This window comes from Palaemon carinicauda, chromosome 32 (genome assembly GCF_036898095.1).
Source record: "Palaemon carinicauda isolate YSFRI2023 chromosome 32, ASM3689809v2, whole genome shotgun sequence".
In the NCBI taxonomy this organism is placed as follows: Eukaryota; Metazoa; Arthropoda; class Malacostraca; order Decapoda; family Palaemonidae; genus Palaemon; species Palaemon carinicauda.
Genome location: NC_090756.1, coordinates 805,329 through 817,260, shown reverse-complemented (window position 1 = coordinate 817,260; position 11,932 = coordinate 805,329).

Genomic DNA, 11,932 nt, shown 5'->3' with positions numbered 1-11,932 from the left:
AGACAGAACCGGATTGGGTATCGGGTGAGGGTATAGTCTCAACTCTCGCAGGAGAGGATACCAGTTGCTCTTGGGCCAGTTGGGTGCGACCAAGGCTACTTGTCCCTTGAAGGATCTCAGCTTGTCTAGAACTTTCAGCAAAAGATTCACCGGGGGAAAGAGATAAATCTTTTCCCAGATGTCCCAATTATGAGACATGGCGTCTGTGGCGTAAGCCTGAGGGTCTAGATTGGGAGCCACATATACTCTCAATTTGTGGTTGGACTCCGTGGCGAAGAGGTTCACTTGGAGGCCGGGAACCTGAGAGAGAATCCACCGAAATGACTTTAGATCGAGTGACCATTCCGATTCTAGAGGGGAGGTCCGGGACAGGGCGTCTGCCACTACATTCCGGACTCCCGCCAGGTGGACAGCTGAAAGATGCCAACGGTTCAAGGCTGCTAGGGAGAATATGGCTACTAGAACATGGTTCAGAGGCCCTGACTTTGACCCGCTCTGTTGAGGCAGCGGACCACCACTTCGCTGTCGAGGACCAGACGAAGGTGTTGTCTCTTGGGAAGAGCGAGACGTTTCAGGGTTAGAAGAACTGCCATGGCCTCCAGCACATTGATGTGAAATTGGCGGAATAAGGGAGACCAAAGACCTTGAACTTTCCTGAGCTGAGAATAGCCGCCCCAACCTGATAAGGATGCGTCCGTGTGAATGATTAACTTCGGAGGCAGAAATCGAAGGGGAACTGACTTTGACAGACTGTTTGCTCTTGTCCAAGGAAGAAGTCTTTCCCGTAGAATGGGAGGAAGGCGGACTTTCCTGTCCCGGAGCTTCCGGTTCGCCCTCGAACGCCAGACACGATTGATATCTTTCAATTTTGCCTTCAGAAGAAGATCCGTCACTGAGGCAAACTGAAGGGACCCCAGAATCCTCTCTTGGAGTCGTCTGGAACTTACTTTGTCTTTGAGAAAGCGTTTGGTGTTCCTTGCAATCTCTAACCTCTTGGGTTTGGGAAGACACAGAGTATGAGATATAAGATCTCATTGCAGGCCGAGCCATTGGAACTTCGATTTTGGAAGAAGACGGGACTTCTTGAAGTTGATCTGGAAGCCTAGAGATTGAAGATAATGGATGACTTTGTGAGTGGCTTTTAGGCAATTTTGGGAGGTGTCTGACCAAATGAGCCAGTCGTCCAGATAGGCTACTACTTGAATCCCTTGATTTCTGAGTTCCTGAACAGCGACTTCTGCTAACTTTGTGAAGATCCTTGGGGCGATGTTGAGCCCGAAAGGCATCACCTTGAAGGAGTAACTTTTGTCCCCTAAGCGAAAGCCTAGATACGGACGGAAGTGTCTCGCTATCGGGACGTGATAATAGGCGTCTGTAAGATCGATAGAGGTGGTGACGGCCCCACGGGGAAGTAAGGTCCGCACCTTCGAGACGGTAAGCATTCGAAACTTGTCGCATTGAATGGACAAGTTGAGAAGGGATAGGTCTAGAATCACTCTTCTCTTGTCTGAATCCTTCTTCGGGACACTGAACAGCCGACCTTGAAACTTCAGGTGTTTCGTTTCTTGTATGGCGTTCTTTTGTAAAAGATCCTGGACAAATTCGACCAGGTCCGGAGTGGAATGTTGATGAAATTTGATCGGAGGAGGAGGTCCTTGAATCCAACTCCACCCCAGTCCCTTGGAGATGATACTGAAAGCCCAGGGACTGAACCTCCATTTGTTGCGGAAGGCATAGAGCCTCCCCCCTACCTGCTGCACCTCAGTATTGGTTTGAGGAGTTGCCTCCACGTCCGCCTCGGAAGTTCTTTCCCCTGTGAAAGGCTCTTCCCCTGCCTTTGTTCTGGTTAGAACCACGGTGGTAGCCTCTACCTCTACCATAACTCTGGGAAGAGCTATGAGCCTCATAAGACTGGTTAAAGGCAGGAGAAGTGGCGGAGGCACCGGAAAGCTGGCTCTTAGGGAGCAGAACGGTGACATAGTCGTCCGAAGGAGCCTGAGAGGTGGAAGGCTGTGCAGGGGCAACAGGAGATGGGGGAAGAGGCAGCCGGAAATTGGACGAACCACTCTGCTGTTGCCTGAACTGGGTGGAGGTATATGGACGGAGCTTCTTCCTACCCCGGGCTTGGTAATTTGCAGGGTCATATTTACGTTTAGGAGCCAAACCCCAACGGGCTTTAAGACTCTGGTTGACTCTAGTGGCCTCCGTCAAGACTTCCTCTACAAGAACCTCAGGGAAGAGATTTGGACCCCAACAGGAGGACCGGATAAGCTTATTAGGTTCATGCCTAATAGTCGCCTCTGCCAGGACATGTTTGCGACACCTGCGTTTAGCAGTAGCGAAGTCATACAGGTCATAGTATAATGACTGCAACGTAGCCTTGTTGAGAGACTTAAAAATACTCTCAGTATCATAAGTCAAGGCTATCGACTCCGTGGAAGTGGCCAAGTTCAGAGTACGGCCAACGCGTAGGCGGGAATCATACTCCTGTTTAATGAGGGATTCCGGGAGACGGGGAAGCCGCTCACTAAACATTACTGAAGCACAGTCTGCTGCTAGCTTGCCAGAGGTAAAAGTGGTATGGACGTTGTCCCAACACTCAATGCCTGAAGGAAGAAGGAGGGAGATTGGATCCACCTCTCGGATGGGAGGCAAGGGCTTCTCCTCCAGAGCATATTGGAAGGCAAGCTCTGCTACCTTATTGACACATGGAGTCACGGTGTTTTTGTCCATTAAGAACATTGTGAAGGAGCTCTTATAAGGCGTCAACATGGTGTTGGTGCAGCCGATGTCATTCAGGAATCTGGCCCACACAGATTGGGCTTGCTCTTTAGGAAAGATGACTGTCTCTTTGGGGACCTTGTCTAACCGAACCAAAGCTTCCTCGGTAAGCCTGGCATAACCATGAAATGGAAATGCCAGACCAGAAGGAAAGAATTCAAAGTCCTCTAGGGGACGAGTGCCAAGACCCTCCAAAGTTAACATTCCGTCTGAGAACGGGGAATGAAGAGCCATACGCTAAGGGTTATTCTTGGCAAACGGCGGGAGCTTAGAGGCATCCGGGATGAGAGAGCTTTGGACTCGCTCCGGAGCACCTTGCTCTAATGCCCCAAGTCTCTGACCGATGTTAGAGAACATCGTGTCCATCTTAGACTGCATCTCTGATACCAACTTGGCCTGCATCTCCGACACGATGCGAAGCATGGCTGATTCGGAAAGGCCCGGGCTAGCAGCCGGAGTGGCGGAATGAACTCCCGGGTCGCGAGACTTAGAGGAGGAGCCAGAAGCCTTAGATGACAGGTTTGTATTCTGCTTAGAACCATGAGAAGCCTTATGAGGCTTATGAGCTTTAGGTAAGGTTCTAGACTTATTCTTGGGGGGAACCGAGTGTGATCGTTGGGACGAATCACGGTCCCCAGAAAAACCATGAAAGGAAGAGCGATCAGATGAAGAAGAAAGAGAGGGGCTGAGGATAGGAATCTCAGCGCCGGAAACACCTGCCTCACTTACCACCCTACCTGTATCTGGATCATCCAATAACATGGGTTCCACGTCAAGGTTCATGGAGGCAACATTGTCTTCTAGATCCCCGGGGGCGTCCGACGGATCCTGCTCTGGATCAATGAACCCCGCTATGGTGGCATCAATGTGGGCAATGATGGGAGCTGCAACATGCCTAGCCACAGCGGCTGAAGACTTGGCGTTGGGGTAAATCAAGGAACAGTAGTCCTCGGAGAGGACGTACGGCCGCTTGGACTTCACGTTCCGGGCAAAACCACCAACCCACACTTTCAGTGTGGCCCGAGCCGCAGACTTTTGCTCCGGGGATGCCTGAAATAATAGTGGGAATTAAAAAGGGAAGACTCCCAGTGGTCCTTCAAGACCATAGATATCTTACTAAATAGTGTATGTATGACAAAAAAGGTAAGATAAATAAGAAGGCAACATAGCCAACGGGACTCACCGAGTCAGATCCAAGGGTGGTAACGAGGTCAAAACAGACCACACAGTTATCCGGGTGCCATACCACGACATCCTCCAGCTGCACTCCGCAGAGGGCGTGAGACCGACAGACGGTATGGCCGCAGGGCTGATGTAGAACAGCTGCACAGGCCGTCGTCTGACAATGCACCATCTATAAAAAGAATAGTATATGAGAAACTGTAATTCTCTTAAGTAGGGGCGGGTCCGGAGGACCCGGGCCTAACATAAGCCTAACACAAGATTAGGGCTTAACTGTAATATTCTTAAGTAGGGGCAGGTCCGGAGGACCCGGGCCTAAACATAAGTCTAGCTTAAGACTAAAGTATAGCCATCCGTTCCGGTCGAGCCGGGAGCATAAAAAAGGATGCAACAACAAGAAATTAAGACACATGGTGTCTGATTTCCTGGGGCGAGGCTAAGCCCCGGGCCGGGAAATAAAAGTATCCAAAACCAATTCGTATAGGAACTCCGGGATAGTGATCTGTCATATAATCATTATATATAATCATAGGAACTGTTATAAATTAATAGGGGGACGGAACTGTAGATAAGAACCGCCAACCGAACCCAGAGGGTTTCATATAACATAAACCAGTGTGATAAGTGAATATAAAATAGGGTGCACCGGGATCCAACTCTGTTGACCGGTGGCCAACCAGACTAGACAGAGACGAACCCGCCGGGACACCCGGAGGACAAAGTCCATAAACACTGAACTACCCCCTCTAAAAGGAGGGAAGGCAACGGTCCCCTAGGGGAGGGGGGAGAGAAGCCTAGCCGCCCACCTAGCGAGAGGGGGAGCATGGGGGAGGATCACGTGATACGGAGCAGCAGGGCTACCAACTGACGATCCCCAACCAGACAGATCAAACGGAGTAATAGCACAATATTCATTATAATAGTAATAGCGTTGATAATACAAAATAAACACATAAAAATTTTTGGGCAAGGCATGCAACATAATAATTACATCACAAAAGACACACCTGATGGCTTAAAAAATAACATTGCCGCCTAGCAACGAAGGTCGGCAGCCATAACGATACGTAAATGATATCGGCCCAAAAAGTGAACCACGAGGGTTCTAAACGCTAAATAATGAATATCCACAATAACAAATAAAATTTAATAATAAAAATAATACATATAGTAACACCGCGAGTGAAACTAAAAGCTCTCAAAACAGGAGTACCAACTGTAAGTGGAATCAAGCAAGATCGATATGAACAAAGAGAATAAACTCCTATAATTCAAATATTAAACGATCTAGGTTGCTCTAAACACAGCAAAACCAAGCTTGGTACTTAACTTAGACGGTGTCTCCAGGGAAACCGACGAAGAAGCCATAATCCAATGAAAATAAGTGGAAAAACGAGAGCACAACAAAAAAGCGGGTTACAACACAAGACGTGCTAAAAGGAGTTGGGTTCTGAGCGGATGCAGTGTTAGTAGTACCGAGTGAGGTTGAACGGCTCTCCTCTATTGGGGTTTCTGTCGTGGATGAATCTAAATAGTGCGGGACCTCTGGATTATACGCCCAATTTTATACCGACACCAATAGGTGAGCGAGCTAGTTAACCTAGCACTCCTTTACATTTTTTCTCTGGTATATTTAGCAGTAAATTACCTAGGAATAAGTGCTAAATGGAGCTTATTCACTGGGCGGCACAGGTTCGAGCCCAGAAATTTAGATTTTATATAAAAAATAGATTTTATTCCTGAGTTTGTTAAAAATAGTGTTCTTTGATGGAAACTAGCTTTAACAATTGGAAATTATGGTATCAATTGGTATGCACCAAATTGTTTAGAAATTATAAGGAAAGTTTCAAGTACTTGCAGGAGCATCATTTAAAATATTAGAAAACTTAAAACTATTTAATATGGAAGTAATTGATTTATTAACCCTTTTACCCCCAAAGGACGTACTGGTACGTTTCACAAAATCCATCCCTTTACCCCCATGGACGTACTGGTACGTCCTTGCAAAAAAAAATGCTTTAAAATGTTATTTTTATTAATAAAATAAATTTTTGAATATACTTACCCGGTGATTATATAAGCTGCAGCTCTGCTGCCCGACAGAAAAACTCTACGTTCAAAATACGCCAGCGATCGCTATGCAGGTAGGGGGTGTACATCAACAGCGCCATCTGTCGAGCAGGTACTCAGTACTCAATGTAAACACAGAACTCAATTTTCTCCTCGGTCCACTGGGTCTCTATTGGGGAGGAAGGGAGGGTCCTTTAATATATAATCACCGGGTAAGTATATTCAAAAATTTATTTTATTAATAAAAATAACATTTTTCAATATTAAACTTAGCCGGTGATTATATAAGCTGATTCACATCCAGGGGGGTGGGTAGAGACCAGCATTACTTGTTTACATTATTATGAGCTAAGTATTTTGTATTTCATTTTAGCAGTTATTCAAAATAACAAACATAAAATAAATAAGTACCTGGTAAGGAAGTCGACTTGAACAATTACTCTGCCTTTTTAAGTACGTCTTCCTTACTGAGCCTCGCGATCCTCTTAGGATGCTGAGCGACTCCTAGGAGCTGAAGTATCAAGGGTTGCCACTCATACTAAAGGACCTCATCAAAACCTCTAATCTAGGCGCTTCTCAAGAAAAGAATTTGACCACCCGCCAAATCAACCAGGATGCGAAAGGCTTCTTAGCCTTCCGGACAACCCAAAAAACAACAATAAAAAACATTTCAAGAGAAAGATTAAAAAAGGTTATGGAATTAGGGGAATGTAGTGGTTGAGCCCTCACCTACTACTGCACTCGCTGCTACGAATGGTCCCAGGGTGTAGCAGTTCTCGTAAAGAGACTGGACATCTTTAAGATAAAAAGACGCGAACACTGACTTGCTTCTCCAATAGGTTGCGTCCATTATACTCTGCAGAGATCTATTTTGTTTAAAGGCCACTGAAGTTGCGACAGCTCTAACTTCATGTGTCCTTACCTTCAGCAAAGCATGGTCTTCCTCATTCAGATGGGAATGAGCTTCTCGTATCAACAGTCTGATATAATAGGAAACTGCATTCTTTGACATAGGTAAAGAAGGTTTCTTAATAGCACACCATAAAGCTTCTGACTGTCCTCGTAAAGGTTTAGTTCGTCTTAAATAGAACTTAAGAGCTCTAACAGGGCATAAGACTCTTTCTAGTTCATTTCCAACCAAATTTGAAAGGCTTGGAATATCGAACGATTTTGGCCAAGGACGAGAAGGTAGCTCGTTTTTGGCTAGAAAACCAAGCTGTAAAGAACATGTAGCCGTTTCAGATGAAAATCCAATGTTCCTGCTGAAGGCGTGTATCTCACTGACTCTTTTAGCTGTTGCTAAGCAAACGAGGAAAAGAGTCTTTAAAGTGAGATCTTTAAAGGAGGCTGATTGTAGTGGCTCGAACCTTTCTGACATAAGGAATCTTAGTACCACGTCTAAATTCCAACCCGGTGTAGCCAAACGACGCTCCTTCGAGGTCTCAAAAGACTTAAGGAGGTCCTGTAGATCTTTGTTGTTAGAAAGATCTAAGCCTCTGTGACGGAAGACTGCTGCCAACATGCTTCTGTAACCTTTGATTGTGGGAGCTGAAAGAGATCTTTCCTTCCTCAGGTATAATAGGAAGTCAGCTATTTGGGTTACAGAGGTACTGGTTGAGGATACTGATACCGACTTGCACCAGTTTCGGAAGACTTCCCACTTCGACTGGTAGACTCTAAGAGTGGATGTCCTCCTTGCTCTAGCAATCGCCCTGGCTGCCTCCTTCGAAAAGCCTCTAGCTCTCGAGAGTCTTTCGATAGTCTGAAGGCAGTCAGACGAAGAGCGTGGAGGCTTGGGTGTACCTTCTTTACGTGTGGCTGACATAGAAGGTCCACTCTTAGAGGAAGAGTTCTGGGAACGTCCACCAGCCATTGAAGTACCTCGGTGAACCATTCTCTCGCGGGCCAGAGGGGAGCAACTAACGTCAACCTTGTCCCTTCGTGAGAGGCGAACTTCTGCAGTACCTTGTTGACAATCTTGAACGGGGGGAATGCATAAAGGTCTAGATGGGACCAATCCAGTAGAAAGGCATCTATATGAACTGCTGCTGGGTCCGGGATTGGCGAGCAATAAATTGGGAGCCTCTTGGTCATCGAGGTTGCAAAGAGATCTATGGTAGGTTGGCCCCATGTGGCCCATAGTCTCTTGCACACATCCTTGTGTAGGGTCCATTCTGTTGGGATGATTTGACCCTTCCGACTGAGGCAGTCCACCATGACATTCATGCTGCCTTGAATGAACCTCGTTACTAGAGAAAGGTTTAGATCTCTTGACCAGGTGAGGAGGTCCCTTGCGATCTCGTACAACGTCATAGAATGGGTCCCTCCTTGCTTGGAGATGTACGCCAAGGCCGTGGTGTTGTCTGAGTTCACCTCCACCACCTTGCCTAGAAGGAGGGACTTGAAGCTTTTCAAGGCCAGATGAACTGCCAGTAGCTCCTTGCAGTTGATATGTAACGTTCTTTGATTCGAGTTCCAAGTTCCCGAGCATTCCCGACCGTCTAATGTCGCACCCCAGCCCGTGTCCGATGCGTCCGAGAAGAGAACGTGGTTGGGGGTCTGAACAGCCAGGGGCAGACCCTCTCTGAGGTTGATGTTGTCCTTCCACCAAGTCAGTGATGACTTCATCTTCTGGGAAATGGGGATCGAGACCGCTTCTAGCGTCTTGTCCTTTTTCCAGTGAACAGCTAGGTGAAATTGAAGGGGACGGAGGTGCAGTCTCCCTAACGCAATGAACTGTTCCAGGGATGAAAGCGTCCCTATCAGACTCATCCACTGTCTGACTGAACATCGGTCCTTCTTTAGCATGTTCTGGATGCATCCTTGGGCTTGACTTATTCTGGGGGCCGACGGAAAAGCCCGAAAAGCTTGACTGTGAATCTCCATCCCTAAGTACACTATAGTTTGGGATGGGACCAGTTGGGACTTTTCCATATTGACCAGGAGACCCAATTCCTTGGTCAGATCTAGAGTCCACTTTAGATTCTCCAGACAGCGACGACTGGAAGAAGCTCTTAGAAGCCAGTCGTCCAAATAGAGGGAGGCTCTGATGTCCGCTAAATGCAGGAATTTGGCAATATTCCTCATCAGTTTCGTAAAGACAAGAGGAGCCGTGCTTAGGCCAAAGCACAGGGCTTGAAATTGGTAGACAACCTTTTCGTAAACGAACCTCAGAAAAGGTTGGGAATCTGGGTGGATGGGGACGTGAAAGAAAGCGTCCCTTAGGTCTAAAGAGACCATCCAGTCTTCCTTCCTGACCGCTGCTAGAACAGACTTTGTGGTCTCCATGGCGAACGTCTGCTTTGTGACAAAGACATTCAGCGCACTGACGTCTAGCACCGGCCTCCACCCTCCTGTCTTCTTTACCACTAAGAAGAGACGGTTGTAGAAGCCCGGGGATTGATGGTCCCGGACTTTGACTACCGCTCCCTTTTCTAGTAAGAGAGACACCTCTTGCTTCAAAGCTAGTCTCTTGTCCTCCTCTCTGTACCTGGGAGAGAGATCGATGGGAGACGTTGCTAGAGGGGGTTTGCGTACAAACGGGATCTTGTACCCTTCTCTGAACAACTTCACAGATTGTGCATCTGCGCCCCTTTTCTCCCAGGTCTGCCAGAAGTTCTTGAGTCTGGCTCCCACTGCTGTCTGAAGAAGGTGGCAGTCAGACTCTGCCCTTAAAGGACTTGGTACCTTTCTTCTTATTCCCACGTCTCCCTTTGGCACGAGCACCTCCTCTGCTGGAGGCTCTGCCACGAAAGGGCGGAATGAATCTGGACGCTGGAGTGTCCATCCTGGGTCTAGACAAGGTAGGCAAAGGGGTGGCTTTGCGGGCAGAGGACGCAACCAGGTCATGCGTGTCCTTTTGAATCAAGGAGGCAGCAATCTCCTTTATCAACTCCTCTGGGAAAAGGCACTTTGAGAGAGGAGCAAACATAAGTTCCGATCTCTGACACTGTGTTACTCCAGCTGACAAGAAGGAGCAAAGGTTTTCCCGTTTCTTGAGGACCCCGGAAACGAACGAAGCCGCAAGCTCACTGGAACCGTCCCGTATGGCCTTGTCCATGCAGGACATAATGAGCATGGAAGTTTCCTTGTCAGAAGGGGAGATCTTCCTGCTCAACGCTCCCAAACACCAATCCAAAAAGTTAAAAACCTCGAAGGCTCTGAACACTCCTTTCATCAGATGGTCTAAGTCTGAAGGAGTCCAACAAATCTTGGAGCGTCTCATGGCTAGCCTGCGGGGAGAGTCTACTAGACTTGAGAAGTCGCCCTGGGCAGAGGCAGGAACTCCCAAGCCGAGAACGTCTCCCGTGGCATACCAGACGCTCGATCTGGAAGAGAGTTTCGCAGGGGGAAACGTGAATGCTGTCTTCCCAAGGTGCTTTTTGGACTGCATCCATTCTCCCAACACTCGTAAAGCTCTCTTAGACGAGCGGGCGAGGACGAGCTTCGTAAAGGCAGGTGCGGATGACTGCGTGCCTAAAGCGAACTCAGATGGAGGAGAGCGTGGGGCCGCAGAAACAAACTGATCAGGATACATCTCCCTGAACAGTGCAAGAACTTTCCTAAAGTCCAAGGAGGGTTGCGTGGTCTTGGGTTCGTCGATGTCCGTATGCGGGTCGTCAATGTGTGCAGCGTCGTCATCATCAGAGAGTCCATCATCTGAATACTGAGGAGGAAGCGGCAAAGGAGTAGGAATTGGCTGGTCAGCTGAGTCCGGCAGCACGGGTGCATGCGTGACTGAACCGGACGCAACGTCATGGAACTGTTGCCCAGTCTGTGAGCTGGCAACAACCATAGCAGCGCGGGGGCGCAAAGCGTCTACTCCAGACTGTCTAGTCTGCTGTGGGCGAGTAGTGGTAACCACACTGGGTTGCGGAGGTTGACGCACCGCGTCAAAACAAAACAACTTAGGTTGTTGTTGTAACTCGCGAACGTCAACGGAAGGTTCCGTGCGTCGCTGAACGTCAACATGCGGCTGGCAGGGTACACTGGAACGCATGGGTGGCGGGACTCTCACAGCTGGAGTGCGGGAGAAGGTAGCCTCAGCGTCCACTGGACGCACAACCGTGGGTGGTTGTAGGCTAGTGGTTGGTGCAGCGTCAACCTTCTCCGCACGAAAGTCCTGCATTAAAGACGTTAACTGTGTCTGCATGGTCTGCAGCAAAGACCACTTAGGGTCTACAGTAGCAGGTGCGGCAACAGACGGTGTTACTGCCTGATGCGGTACCGCTTTGCCTCTCTTAGGAGGTGTGCAGTCATCGGAAGACTGCAGCGAGTCCGAACTGACCCAGTGGCTACAACTGGGCCGTTGGACTTGCGCGGAAGGGACCGACTTGCGTTTAAGAGGCCGTGAGACCTTGGGCCATGGTTTCTTTCTAGAAACATCTTCCGCAGATGAGGAATAAATGGGCTCTCTCGTCTTCGTGTGGGTGGGGCGATCTTGGTTAGATACGTCCGAAACCACGGAGGGAACGTCTGTTCGCTGATTAAAGCCTCTCGAACCCTTTGGTCGTACGACATTGCTTCTCCCCTGGGCTTGGGAGCTTGCAAGAGGTCCCGGACTGGGAGGACGACAGGCACGAACAGACGAACCCTCAAGTGCAACACTATCTACAACACTATCCACAACACTACCACTCACTTTGTCACTACCCACTGCACTCTTACACTTCAACTCCTTGACGTCTGCCATGAGTTGGTTACGGTCACTCGCCAATGACTCGACTCTCTCACCCAGAGCCTGGATGGCACGCATCATATCTGCCATCGAAGGTTGTTGAGTGCTAGAAGGGGGATCAGGAGCAACCACTACAGGGGAAGGAATAGGTTGTGGGGCATGAGGAGAGGAAAAATCAACGGAGCGAGATGAACTTCTCCTGACTCTATCTCTCTCTAGCCT